This window comes from Capra hircus, chromosome 16 (genome assembly GCF_001704415.2).
Source record: "Capra hircus breed San Clemente chromosome 16, ASM170441v1, whole genome shotgun sequence".
Taxonomy (NCBI): Eukaryota; Metazoa; Chordata; class Mammalia; order Artiodactyla; family Bovidae; genus Capra; species Capra hircus.
In genome coordinates, this window is record NC_030823.1 from 72,049,127 (window position 1) to 72,062,575 (window position 13,449).

Here is a 13,449-nt window from a genome sequence, read left to right on the forward strand (position 1 = left end):
AAAAATTGATCTCTGTAAATTCAATATAATTAAAGAGTCTGCATTCATCCATAGAAGGCCGCAGTGGAATTTTCCATTGAAACTGAACTAAAAGGGAAACTTGAGAGAGAAGTGGAGGTAAGGAGGCGGGGAGCCAGGACCACCAACTTCGTTTTGGATCTTAGGAAATAAGAGGAGGAATCATTTTAGACACTAGAGAAAGAAGTGAAGTGGCAGACTCTGGATACAGGGCACCCAAGAGAGCAAATACTCCAGCATTCAGAGAGAAATGGGCTCAGGCACTCTGTACAAGGGAATCCTGGAGCAAGATGGGCCTAAGAAACAAAGGGAGTTGCCATTGTCTTTGCTAAGATACACCTCTCGAAGTATAATCTGTATGGTCTGTGATGGGTCTTCTCTAGACAGGTATATTAAGAATAGGTCTGCTCAGCTCACAGCCAATGAAAGTATATGCCTTTAAGTGTCCACTTTGATAGGCACCAAGAATGAAACCATGATGCCTGGATTTAGAGTTAAGTAGAATCCTGATCTGAGCACTCACTAGTTCTATGACCTTGGTCACAAAATTTCTCTATTCCTTAATTCCTCTACTCCTCCATTTCCTCATCCGTAAAATGAAGAAAATGGCCTCTCTGTCTACCATTTAATGAGTTTTCTATTGCCAGATACCGTGCAGTCTAATAATCTTCTTTACTCTTCCCTACCACCCCAAGAGGTAGGTATTATTATCATCTGTTGACAGGCGAGGAAAACGAGGTTTAAAGAGATTGTAGCAACTTGTCCAAGGTCACAGAGCTGGGAAGTGTTGGAACCGACACTCGGTCTAACTTCAGGGTCCGCAACCTCACTCTGGGTGGCGTGGCCCGTCCAGTTGTCCCAAGACCGTGGAATGAAGAGGGAGATTATCCACATTTCTGTTCAAACACAGCTGAAGGAGTACCCCCTTCCCCCGTCCCAGCAAGATCTATAGAAAACAGGGGTCCTCTCCTGCTTCTTTCTCAGTTAACAGATGGCATGGAGGCTTTCCTTCTAGCTTGGCTTTGTTTTGGCTTAGTAGCATAGACTCGTTCTAAACTTATGGGCTGGGAAACATGAATCTCAGCCCCAAGGTCTCCAGAACAGAATTATTACAAGGAATTGCCATTTGTCTGGCTTCCTCATTACCCTCCACGGGGCAAGGGCACTGCTAAAGCATGGGCCCCGTTTCTATGGACCATCGGCAGCTACAACCTTGGAATTCAACCTCTCCAGCTTATTAGGACAACAAATTACCCAGGATGAGAACTGCAGTGCATTCAGATGGAAAATGGTGTCTCCTTTTTAATGAAGTGATTTAATTAGGAGCCATTTCCCATCAGCTGGGGTGTCAGAGCACAGCTCCGGCAGCCACTGAGAAAAGCACCAGGCCTCTGCCTTGCCGGCTCCCTCCTTTCTGCTGCCACCTCTTGGAGAAGGAGGAAATAGAAATCACTTTAGGAAAGCACAGGTCAAGCTGGGAAAGGAGGCAGGTCAGGCCTGAGGGCCATGTTGTACGATCTTCGAGAGAGTCGATTGTCTCGCTGTGCTCTCCAATCTGTAGCGCTTTTCTCCAGCACAAGGATGTTTCAAGCTTTTTTGCATCTTGTGCTTCTGCATTCTGCTCCTTGCCCCTAGTCATGACCTCCTGCAGCTCTGGTGGCTGAGAAAGCGAAACAATTCGTAAAGGGATCTTTGCTGAAAGCGTATGACTCTGAAGGATGTTCTGGGTGGAGAACTGTGGGAGGTTGAACCAAGGTTGGTCTGTGCTGTCCAGAGCCTGGAAAGTCTCTAACAGCACTGGCAATCTAATTATAAATACATATAAAAGCCCATGTTCCAGGGCTTCCCTGGCAGTCCAGTGGGCAGGGATCCGTGCTTCCTCTGCAGGGGTCACAGGTTTGATGTCTGGTTGGGGAGCTCAGATCCTACGTGCCTTGTGATGCCCCTCACCCCTGGCCCCAAAGAAAGCCCGTGTTCCATTCTGGACAAGCTTGATTTGCACATTTTTGGTGTGCTGCCATTGTATTTTCAGCACTCAAATATGCAGAATTTGTATCTTTAGAGAGACTATGTCACCCCTGCATCATCCATCAGAGCCTCCAGCCCTCTCTCACAGAGCTGGGAATAAGCAGGGTGAGAATCTCCCAAACCCCAGTGGGAATTTTGTTTTCTTTGCAAATTCCTAGAAGGAAGGGGATAAAGATGAGGTTTAGGATTAGCGACCGCAAAAATGTATAACAGTGCTGAGAGGATCAGAGCTCCATGAGTTTAGTCTGGAAAGAACTCATGGAGAAAGAGAGCTTTGAACATGGTTTGAAAATTTTTGACAGATCTGTGGCTCCCTTTATGCATATTTAAACTTTTTTTTTAACCTACGAAAACCCAATAGTCCAATTTTTTTTTGCTCACTTATGGAATGTGGCATACACATGTAATCTTTCAAAGGGAAATATTTTCAAAGGGAAATACTTTTGTAAGAAAGTATTCCTTTTCGTTCGATGTGCAGCTGTGATGGCTTATGAGTGATGCTGTCACCTAGAGCAGTGTTTATCAAAAACTGAGCTGAGCTGAGACCTTTTAGTGGGTTGTAAGGTCAACTCATGGAAAAAGCAAGAGAGTTCCAGAAAAACATCTATTTCTGCTTTATTGACTGTGCCAAAGCCTTTGACTGTGTGGATCACAATAAACTGTGGAAAATTCTGAAAGAGATGGGAATACCAGACCACCTGACCTGCCTCTTGAGAAATCTGTATGCAGGTCAGGAAGCAACAGTTAGAACTGGACATGGAACAACAGACTGGTTCCAAATAGGATAAGGAGTGCGTCAAGGCTGTATATTGTCACCCTGCTTATTTAACTTATAGGCAGAGTACATCATGAGAAACACTGGACTGGAAGAAACACAAGCTGGAATCAAGATTGCTGGGAGAAATATCAATAACCTCAGATATGCAGATGACACCACCCTTATGGCAGAAAGTGAAGAGGAACTCAAAAGCCTCTTGATGAAAGTAAAAGAGGAGAGTGAAAAAGTTGGCTTAAAGCTCAACATTCAGAAAACGAAGATCATGGCATCCGGTCCCATCACTTCATGGGAAATAGATGGGGAAACAGTGCAAACAGTGTCAGACTTAATTTATTGGGGCTCCAGAATCACTGCAGGTGGTGACTGCAGCCATGAAATTAAAAGACGCTTACTCCTTGGAAGAAAAGTTATGACCAACGTAGATAGTATATTCAAAAGCAGAGACATTACTTTGCTGACTAAGGTCCGTCTAGTCAAGGCTCTGGTTTTTCCTGTGGTCATGTATGGATGTGAGAGTTGGACTGTGAAGAAGGCTGAGCGCCAAAGAATTGATGCTTTTGAACTGTGGTGTTGGAGAAGACTCTTGAGAGTCCCTTGGACTGCAAGGAGATCCAACCAGTCTATTCTGAAGGAGATCAGCCCTGGGATTTCTTTGGAAGAATGATGCTAAAGCTGAAACTCGAGTACTTTGGCCACCTCATGCGAAGAGTTGACTCATTGGAAAAGACTCTGATGCTGGGAGGGATTGGGGGCAAGAGGAGAAAGGGATGACAGAGGATGAGATGGCTGGATGGCATCACTGACTCGATGGACATGAGTCTGAGTGAACTCCGGGAGTTGGTGATGGACAGGGAGGCCTGGCGTGCTGCAATTCATGGGGTCACAAAGAGTCAGACACAACTGAGCAACTGAACTGAACTGAAGGTCAACTGAGTGGGTCATGACCAACACTTTTTAAAAGGAGATAATCGAATGGAGGAGAAAAGAATAGCAAATAGTTTAGGACTGTAGGTGTGCCTTTGCTCACATACTGAGTCACACTGTAAAATGCACTTCTTTCAGCCTAAATTTGGCATCAGAAGACCTAGGTTCATTAACTGAGCTTTCTTGGTGGTTCAGCTGGTAAAGAATCTGCCTGCGACGCAGGAGATCCTGCTTCAATGCCTGGGTCAGGAAGCTCCCCTGGAAAAGGGCACAGCAACCCACTCCAGTATTCTTGCCTGGAGAATCCCATTGATAGAGGAGCCTGGCGGGCTACAGTCCAGAGGGTTGCAAAGAGTTGGACATGACTGAGTGACTAAGCAGAGCATTAAGTATGCGACCAGAAGCAAGTACCTAACATCCCTTCCCTAAACTTGACTTTCAGGATCTGTAAAATGAAGGGCTCTGGTAAAGTTCTACGCTTTAGTAATTCCATAAAATAGGAAGAATAGAAATTTATTCCTGCACAAATGTACTACAGCCCAAAGTCAAGCAGAAATGGGTTGAGGGTGTTTTTTTTTTGGAGTATAGTTGCTTTCCAATGTTGTGTTCGTTTCTACTGCACGGCAAAGTGATCAGCTATCTGTATATACATCCCCTCTTTCCTGGATTTCCTTCCCATTTAAGTCGCCACACAGCCCCGAGCAGAGTTGCCTGTGCTGTGCAGTAGGTTCTCATCAGTTATCTGTTTCATACGTAGCAGCAATAGTGCATATATGTCGATCTCAATTCTCCCGGTTCATCCCCCTGCCCTTTCCTCCTTGGTATCCATATGTTTGTTCTCTTTATCTGTGTCTCTATTTCTTCTTTGCAAATCGGTTCATCTGTACCATTTTTTCTATGTTTCACATCTATGCGTTAATATGCAATATTTGTTTTTTCTTTCTGACTTACTTCACTCTATATGCCAATCTCCAGGTCCATCCATGGCTGCAAATGGCACAATTTCATTCCTTTTTAGAGCTGAGCAATAGTCCATTGTATATATGCACGACATCTGTTTTATCCATTCATCTTTTGATGGACATTTAGGCTGCTTCCATGTCCTGGCTATTGTAAATAGTGCTGTAATGAACATTGGGGAGCATATATCTTTTTGAATTATTATTTTCTCTGGGTACATACCCAGGAGTAGGATTACTGGGTCATACGGTAGTTCTCTTTACAGTTTTTTAAGGAAGCTCCATCCTGTTCTCCATAGTAGCTGTACCAACTTACATTCCCACCAACTCTGTAGAAGGGTTCCCTTTTCAGTAGCGAGTGTTTTTAATTATCTGCAATGTGGCTCCTCCAATGACATCTATGTGGCCACACAAGACTTGGCTGAGATAAGCCTTCGGATCCATCCAGCCACACTGTCCAAGGAACGCTAAGCTTACTGCAGGTTTTATGGAAAGATATCAAATTATGATAACATTTTAAAAATAAGTATGTCAAAGACAGAAATCCTGGTACAGGATGGCTTGTGGTCTAAGCCTCTCCTCTACCAAAACTTCACGTCCCTGAAAAAGGAAGTATAACAAGAAATACGAAGCTTTGTGGAGCTGGAGACCATGCCGTGTGAGGGCTGACGCGCTCCCTGTTGGTCCCCTTTCACATGAAATGTCACGGAGGCATTCCGGAATGAGAACTGCCCTTTACATGTTCTGCACCCTGGGCTCCTCCCCACTTCTCTGCAATTGACAAAGAGTCTGACTTCCACCTTCACTGGCGACCCCCAGGCCGCAGTTTGTCAACCCCAAATCTAGGTGACCCCCAAAGTCTCTTTAAGTTTCAGCAGTTCCTTTAGGTTAGAAGTGAATTACTTGGATACCAGATACACAATACATTAAATGTAAGATCCCAGATGTAAGAACGCCAGCAGTTTACCTGTTTTTTAGATCGCCTTTTTCTTTGGCTGTCCATCAGGCCTCAAGTGCAATCTGCCATGGCATTGCTGTGTGGATCTGTCCTAGTCTGAGTCAGGATTTTGCTGAGAAATCACGACCATCAGTTCTCACAGGCACACATTTCAGATGGCCCAGCCAATTTCCTGTATATCCTACACATAGAGCATTGCAATGTCCTTGAACCTGTTCCCCTCTAACCTCTGAAACTGAAATGTAATGGAACTTGATTTAAGTCCTCATAGTTGATTATAGCACAATAATTGGAATGTTTTGTAATCATGTAATTGTGTATCTCTTTCATCACACGGTGAATAACTTGAGGTGTACAATTTTGCCACTCTGTGGTGAGAGTCCCCTCCAGCAAAAGCAGCTCTGGGCACATTCCAGCCTCTCAGTAAATGAAACTGAAACTCAGCTCCTCACTGGGGAAGAGAAAAAATGTGATCTGAAAGAACAAGTAGAGTACTGGAGCTCCTACATCTGGGATCTTACGTTTAAATGCATTGTGTATCTGGTGTCCAAGTAATTCACTTCTAACCTAAAGGAACTGTTGAAACTTAAAGAGACTTTGGAGATCACCTAGACCTGCGGTTGACTACGGCCTTGGCGTCAAATTCAGTCTACCACTAGTTTCTATAAATCAGGTTTTGTTGGAACACAGCCATGCATTGTCCACCGCTGTTTTGTCCTACACCTAAAGAGTTGATCATTACAACAGAGACCGTATGACCCACCAACCCTGAAACACTTGGCTGGCCCTTTACAGAAAAGGTTTGCTGGCCTCTGATCTAGACAGAGCACCACTCTAATTTTATATGCAAGGGCGCTGAGGTCAGGGAGAGGAAGTGACTCATTAACAGCACGCTCTGTGTCTCCACACCCCGTCTCATCTTCTTCATTATCTCACTCTTCCTTCACCTGAATAACAAGAACTCACTTGGGAGATTGGATTCAGAAGAGCCAGAAGACTGTCATGAGCTCCTCTGCTTTGCCAGGGAAACATCCCTGAGCCTCTCAGAGCTGTCACGTGATGTCCTCTTTTCCCACGCGTGTCCATCTGAAGCAGTGGCAGGGTTTCCACCTGAACCTGAACTCTGTCCACCCTGGATTCAGACAATGTGAGCATGTTTGGAGAATCACAGCACTGGGCCTCCTCAGAGGGCTTAGAGTCTGGAGAATCGTAGCATGGCCTCCCAGAAGAGTTCATCTTATGGGCTTCCCAGGTGGCGCTAGTGGTAAAGAACCTGTCTGCCAGTGCAGGAGATGGAAGAGTCGTGGCTTCCACCCCTGGGTCGGGGAGATGCCCTGGAGGAGGGCATGGCAACCCGCTCCAGCACTCTTGCCTGGAGAATCACACTGACAGAGGGGCCTGCCAGGCAACAGACCATAGGGTTGCACAGAGTCAAACACGACTGAAGCGATTTAGCGTGCATGCATAAGGAGCAAAGGGTTCAGTTCAGTTCAGTCGCTCAGTCGTGTCCAACTCTTTGCGACCCCATGAATCGCAGCACACCAGGCCTCCCTGTCCATCACCAACTCCCAGAGTTCACTCAGACTCGCGTCCATCGAGTCCGTGATGCCATCCAGCAATCTCATCCTCTGTTGTCCCCTTCTTCTCCTGCCCCCAATCCCTCCCAGCATCAGAGTCTTTTCCAATGAGTCAACTCTTTGCATGAGGTGGCCAAAGTACTGGAGTTTCAGCTTTAGCATCATTCTTCCAAAGAAATCCCAGGGCTGATCTCCTTCAGAATGGACTGGTTGGATCTCCTTGCAGTCCAAGGGACTCTCAAGAGTCTTCTGCAACATCACAGTTCAAAAGCATCAATTCTTTGGTGCTCAGCCTTCTTCACAGTCCAACTCTCACATCCATACATGATGCCTGGAAAAACCATAGCCTTGACTAGATGGACCTTTGTTGGCAAAGTAATGTCTCTGCTTTTGAATATGCTATCTAGGTTGGTCATAACTTTCCTTCCAAGGAGTAAGTGTCTTTTAATTTCATGGCTGCAGTCACCATCTGCAGTGATTTTGGACCCCCCAAAAATAAAGTCTGACACTGTTTGCACTGTTTCCCATCTATTTCCCATGAAGTTATGGGACCGGATGCCATGATCTTCGTTTTCTGAATGTTGAGCTTTAAGCCAACTTTTTCACTCTCCTCTTTCACTTTCATCAAGAGGCTTTTGAGTTCCTCTTCACTTTCTGCCATAAGGGTGGTGTCATCTGCATATCTGAGGTTATTGATATTTCTCCCGGCAATCTTGATTCCAGCTTGTGTTTCTTCCAGTCCAGTGTTTCTCATGATGTACTCTGCCTATAAGTTAAATAAGCAGGGTGACAATATACAGCCTTGATGCACTCCTTTTCCTATTTGGAACCAGTCTGTTGTTCCATGTCCAGTTATAACTGTTGCAAAGGGTAGAGTTGCACAAATCTGGGTCCACGTGGGAGGAATAGAAAACACAGGTGTTCTTCCCTCCAGGTACTCAGGACACCTGCTCGAGCTCCAGAGAGAAAGGGTGCAATAAGGAAAGAATTCAAACTATGTGAGCAAGATTTCCTTGGTGGTCCAGTGCTTAAGACTCCATGCTTCTATTGCAAGGGGCACAAGTTCGATCCCTCGTCTGGGAACTAAGATCCCATATTCCACCTGGTGCAGTCAGAAGAATAACAACAACAAAAAACCTAAGTGAGTGGTTCCACAGCACCTGGCAGGGCACCGAGGGTGTAAGACAGACGGGCTTTGTGACCCCACTGAGGAGGCTTTGGCACGAGTGGTGGTGTGGTTGCCTCCAGGCAGCTTCATGGGCAGCTCTCTCACAGAACCCAGCCCAGCAGGTTGGGGCAGGACTGGAGAAAAATGATGGATGTTCATGGTCACCCAGCGGACTCTTCTATCTGTGCACCTGAAACGCCCCTTGGGGACCCCTAGAACCACGGAGTAGGGGGACTCTGATGAGGCTGGAGGGTTCATAGTAGCAAATGGGGCTAAAAAGGTGAAATGCTATTGTTTCTATCCCTGGTCAGGAGAGCAGGCAGAACTGAGTGTGACCACCGCCAACCCCCACCTGCCTCAGCTGGTGTGAGAGCGCCTTAGAGGGCAAGTCTGGACTCTCCCCAAGTCATATCTTTGGATGTGGACAGTTAAGCCTCCCAAGCTCTGCTGTTGAGTTCATTAACCCTGGTTCAATAGGGCAGGGATAAACTCCAAGTCATCTAACAAGCAATTCCCTCACTGTCAGTTGCCGCTGCCTATAAATATAGTCAATGTAGTTGATGGTATTGGCACAGCCAACCTAAACTTGAGTGGGATCCAAAGGAAATGCTTTTGGCCTGTGAGGGGAAAAGCGAAAGAGAACAAACACTTGCTTAACAACCGTGATTCCCATTTATAGTAGGACATATTGGCTCATAAATCGGGCTTAAAATAAGTTATTCACTCCACTTGAGTTTTTACTGCCACAAACTAAAGACCATGGAGGGAGGTGTAAAAATGGCAAAAGACTGAGGGCAGGGAAAGCAGGCAGTGTCTGCAGTTTGGGTTAGATATAATTTCTTTATATAATGCCTTGGTATATATATACATATGGGTTTCCCTGGTGGCTCAGCTGGTAGAGATTCCGCCTGCAATGCGGGAGACCTGGGTTCAATCCCTGGGTTGGGAACATCCTCTGGAGAAGGGAAAGGCTACCCACTCCAGTATTCTGGCCTGGAGAATTCCATGGACTGTATAGTCCGTGGGGTCATAGAGAGTCAGACACGACTGAGCGACTTTCATTCACTTCACTTATGTATACATATATATTCTTTATATCTAAAGAATAAATTTTTTCAGATATTCTTTATACATATATATTAAATAAAATATTTATCTAAAATATAGACTCTGTATTTGGCTGCTCCTGGCCTTAGTTGCACACGGGATCTTTAGTTGTGGCATGTCCAGATGGTCTAGGTCCCTGGCCTAGGGTTGAAAGTGTACCCCCTCCATTGGGATCATGGAGTCTTAGCTATTGGACCACCAGGGAAGTTCCTTGGGTTGGATAACTTCTGGGAATGATTTTCTAGGCTCACCCATTATCATATGCGGTGAGTTTATTTGTATGCAAATGATATGAAGAAAAATTACCTAAAAGTTGGAAATAAGACAAAAAAATATTACATGTGCCCTTTAGTGTCATGCCATCACTCTGTCTAACAAGCCGACTTAAGGGTCTTCTGATGCTCATAGTGAGGTAACCTAGTTAGACTTGCGAATTATTAATGATCCAGGCCCAGATTCTCTGGGAGACCTTAACTTCAGAATATTGCTAGGCTACAAATGGCTTGTATTCAGTAGAAATGCAAATGAATTCTGTCAGGCAGAAAATGTAACCCCAAAAGGTCTGCTCTTCTTGTCACATGTGACAGTAACTAGCTTTATCTACTGTGCAAACTTACCTCCACATCCTTTCTTTTAAGGATCATATGAAACAGTCCCTTGTATTGCCCTGTAATTGGGCTTTGTCATCCTGCTGATTCTCTAATGAATTAGATAAATCTTTGACTATATGTCTGTATGAGAATCTTGGTTTTTAATTTATCTACTTTAATTGCAGGCTAATTATTTACAATATTGTAGTGGTTTTTGCCATACATTTTATAGAACCTCCCCTCCAAAAAAAAAAAAAATTCACTGTGGGCTTCCCTGTTTGTAATTATCCATCTTACTCTCGGTGGATCATAAATTGGACTCATCTGGCTTTCATTTCTCAGCTGGCAGTTTAGTCAATTTTTCTTTTTTTTTAAAAAACGAAAGTTCCTTTTATTTCTGCTATGAAGCTAATTCACCTCAGCAGGTTCCTTAGTGACCTTTTGGGCCCGGCGTTGTACTGGTTACTCCATGAATTACAGAAGAAAGGCCAGAGCCCTCTCCTTGGGTATCTCACAGATCAGTTGAAGAGATGAATCTTAGGCATCTTTAAATAGTCATCAGCGTTGAGACATGCCTGTGATAAGCTCAGACCAGCCAGCTACCTTGAGCTCCGAGGCTGATCTAATTTTACTCAAGGATCCAGAAAAAAAGGTAGCAAGAAAGATGAGTGTGGCTGTGACAAGTTTCTGCCTCTCTTGGCTCTTGCCCAACTCATCAGCCTGGGAGATTGAATTCCCCTCCAGCCAGCATCTTGTTCAGCATTTCTGCTCATCATGCCCCTGGCACTGCTTCCTCAGCGGACTGTCCATCATCCCTAAACCGTCGCTGGTCCTCTTGATAGATCAGCAGACAGATGCTGGGGATACAGATGGAAATTCAGAAAATATCACCTGATTCACAGGCTCATTCCTTCCTTCTTGTTACCTTGCCTGGCTTCTGACATCAGAGAGAGTCATCAGGCAGTCTGGCAGTGAGTCAGGAGGAGTGTGTGTGCGTGTGCACGCGTGTGTGTGTGAAAGATAGGGATGGGAGCACCTGGACTAAATGGGAGAAGATTCCTGGTATGAATTTGAAGGAAGAAAGCTTCTAAATGGGGTGTCCTCTAACCTCTCTGAATTTTTATAAGTTCCTCTTTTAGAACGGTTTTAGAGAATGAAGCTGGCAGTACAGTCTCTTCAAGGTCAGAAACAAAGGCCAATGTGTTCCTTGTTGAATCAAACAGAGAAGCGGCGGAGAGTGGGCTTCGGCACCCACATGTCCATTGGGATGAGAGGCTAAGAACTGGGTGGGGTTAAGTGGGGAGGAGGCAGAGATACCACAGACACTTTTGGCCATACTTCCATTAAACAACTTTATCAATGAAACCTAGGTGGGGTCTCCCAGTCCCTTCAGATCCAGATAAGGTCTGTTTGAAATGTCTGCATTATTCCAAAGTGGGAGCCCCCTCCCAGATTTCTGTGAACTATTAGGGGCTGTAGAGGATCTTGTCCATCTCTGGCTCTCACTTTCTGCCCCTGCTGAGTTCGTGTTGTCTGCCCTACGTGTTATGACTGTTCCTTCATTTTCACCCAGCTTTAACCCAAACATGGAAGAAGAACTTGGCCCCCTTTCCATAAAATAACCATTCACACAAAGAGATGAAAGAGATTTACAGGCAGCAATAGAAACTATTTAAAATTGAATAGTGGATATTCCTCTTCTTAAAAGTCCCTTGGCCACTCTGCCCTATTGCCCTGCTATCTCCTAAATCCTCTTGCTCTTTTTTGCAAAGGCAGTGTGGTATAGTGGTCTTAGGGACATGAAGGCTGCCTGCTGGAGTTCATATCCTAGTCTAACCCTCACCAGCTGTATACGTTAGGTAAGTCCCTTCACCTCACTGTGCCTCAGTCTTATCATCTGTAAAATGGAGATAATAATCCACCTACTTCATAAAGCAGTGGGAGCGTGAAGGAAGATATATATGTGAATAAGCGCACTGAAGAGTGTATGGCATCACTGGATCCAAGATAAATGCAAATCCAAACCACAGGGAGCTGCTCCTTCATACCTGGACGGCTAGAATTGAAAGTTCAGATAATAACAACTGTTGGTGAGGATGCAGAGAAATCTGATCACGTTACATCCGAATGTGATGTGAGATGGGTTAGCTGTTTCGGAAACCAGTTTGGCCGTTCTTCAAATGGTTACACGTAGATTTACCACGCGTCTCAGAAATTCTACTCTAAGAGAAGCGAAAACACAGTAACCTGTACCTGAGTGTTTGCTGTTTAGTTGCTAACTCTTTGCAACCACGTGGACTGTAGCCCTCCAGGCTCCTTTTGTCCGCGGGATTTCCAGGCAAGAATACTCGAGAGGGCTGCCATTTCCCTCCCCAGGGGATTCACAGAAGCACTGTTCATAATAGCAAAGCGTGTAAACTATCCAAATGTCTATCAGCTGACGAGCGGCTAAACAAAACATGGTCTAACCACATAACGAGGTGTTATTCAGCCACAAAAAGGAATGGAGTATTGACACATGCTGTAATGTGGAAGAACCTTGAAAACATTGTGCTACACAAAAGAAGTCAATCACAAAAGCCTACACGCTGTATAATCGTTTCATATGAAATGTCCAGAATAGGGAAATCTAGAGAGAGTAGATTAGTAGTTGCTTAGGTTGCTGAAGGAGTTTATAGCTAAAGGATATGGGCTTTATTGTTAAGTTGACAAAATGTATTAAGATGACCATGGTGATGTTTCCATCTAGCAGTGAATATTCTAAAAAACAACTGAATTGTATACTTTAAGTGCGTGAATTGTATGGTATGTGAACTATATCTCAATAAAGTTTTTTAAAAAGAAGAGAGAGAGGATGTACATTTATATTTACAGCAGTACCTAGCACATAGGAGGGGCTTCCCTGGTGGCTCAGATGGTAAAGAATCTGCCTGCAATGTGGGAGACCTGGGTTCGATCCCTGGGTTTGGAAGATCCCCTGGAGGAGGGCATGGCAACCCACTCCAGTATTCTTACCAGGAGAATCCCATGGGCAGAGGAGACTGCTGGGCTACAGTCCGAATGGTGCAAAGAGTCAGACACGACTGAGCAACTAAGCACAGCACATAGGTGAGTTCTGAGTCCTGAGAGGAAACCATGCAATATTTAGATGAGTCGTGTGTGTGTGTGTGTGCGCGCGCATGCTTGGAATTTTCCAGCTAAGAATACTGGAGGGGGCTGCCCTTTCCTTCTCCTGTGGATCTTTCTGACTCAGGGATCGAACCCATGTCTCTTGCTTCTCCTGTACTGGCAGGCGCATTCTTTACCAATGCACCACCTGGGAAGCCCTAGAGGAGTCCTGAA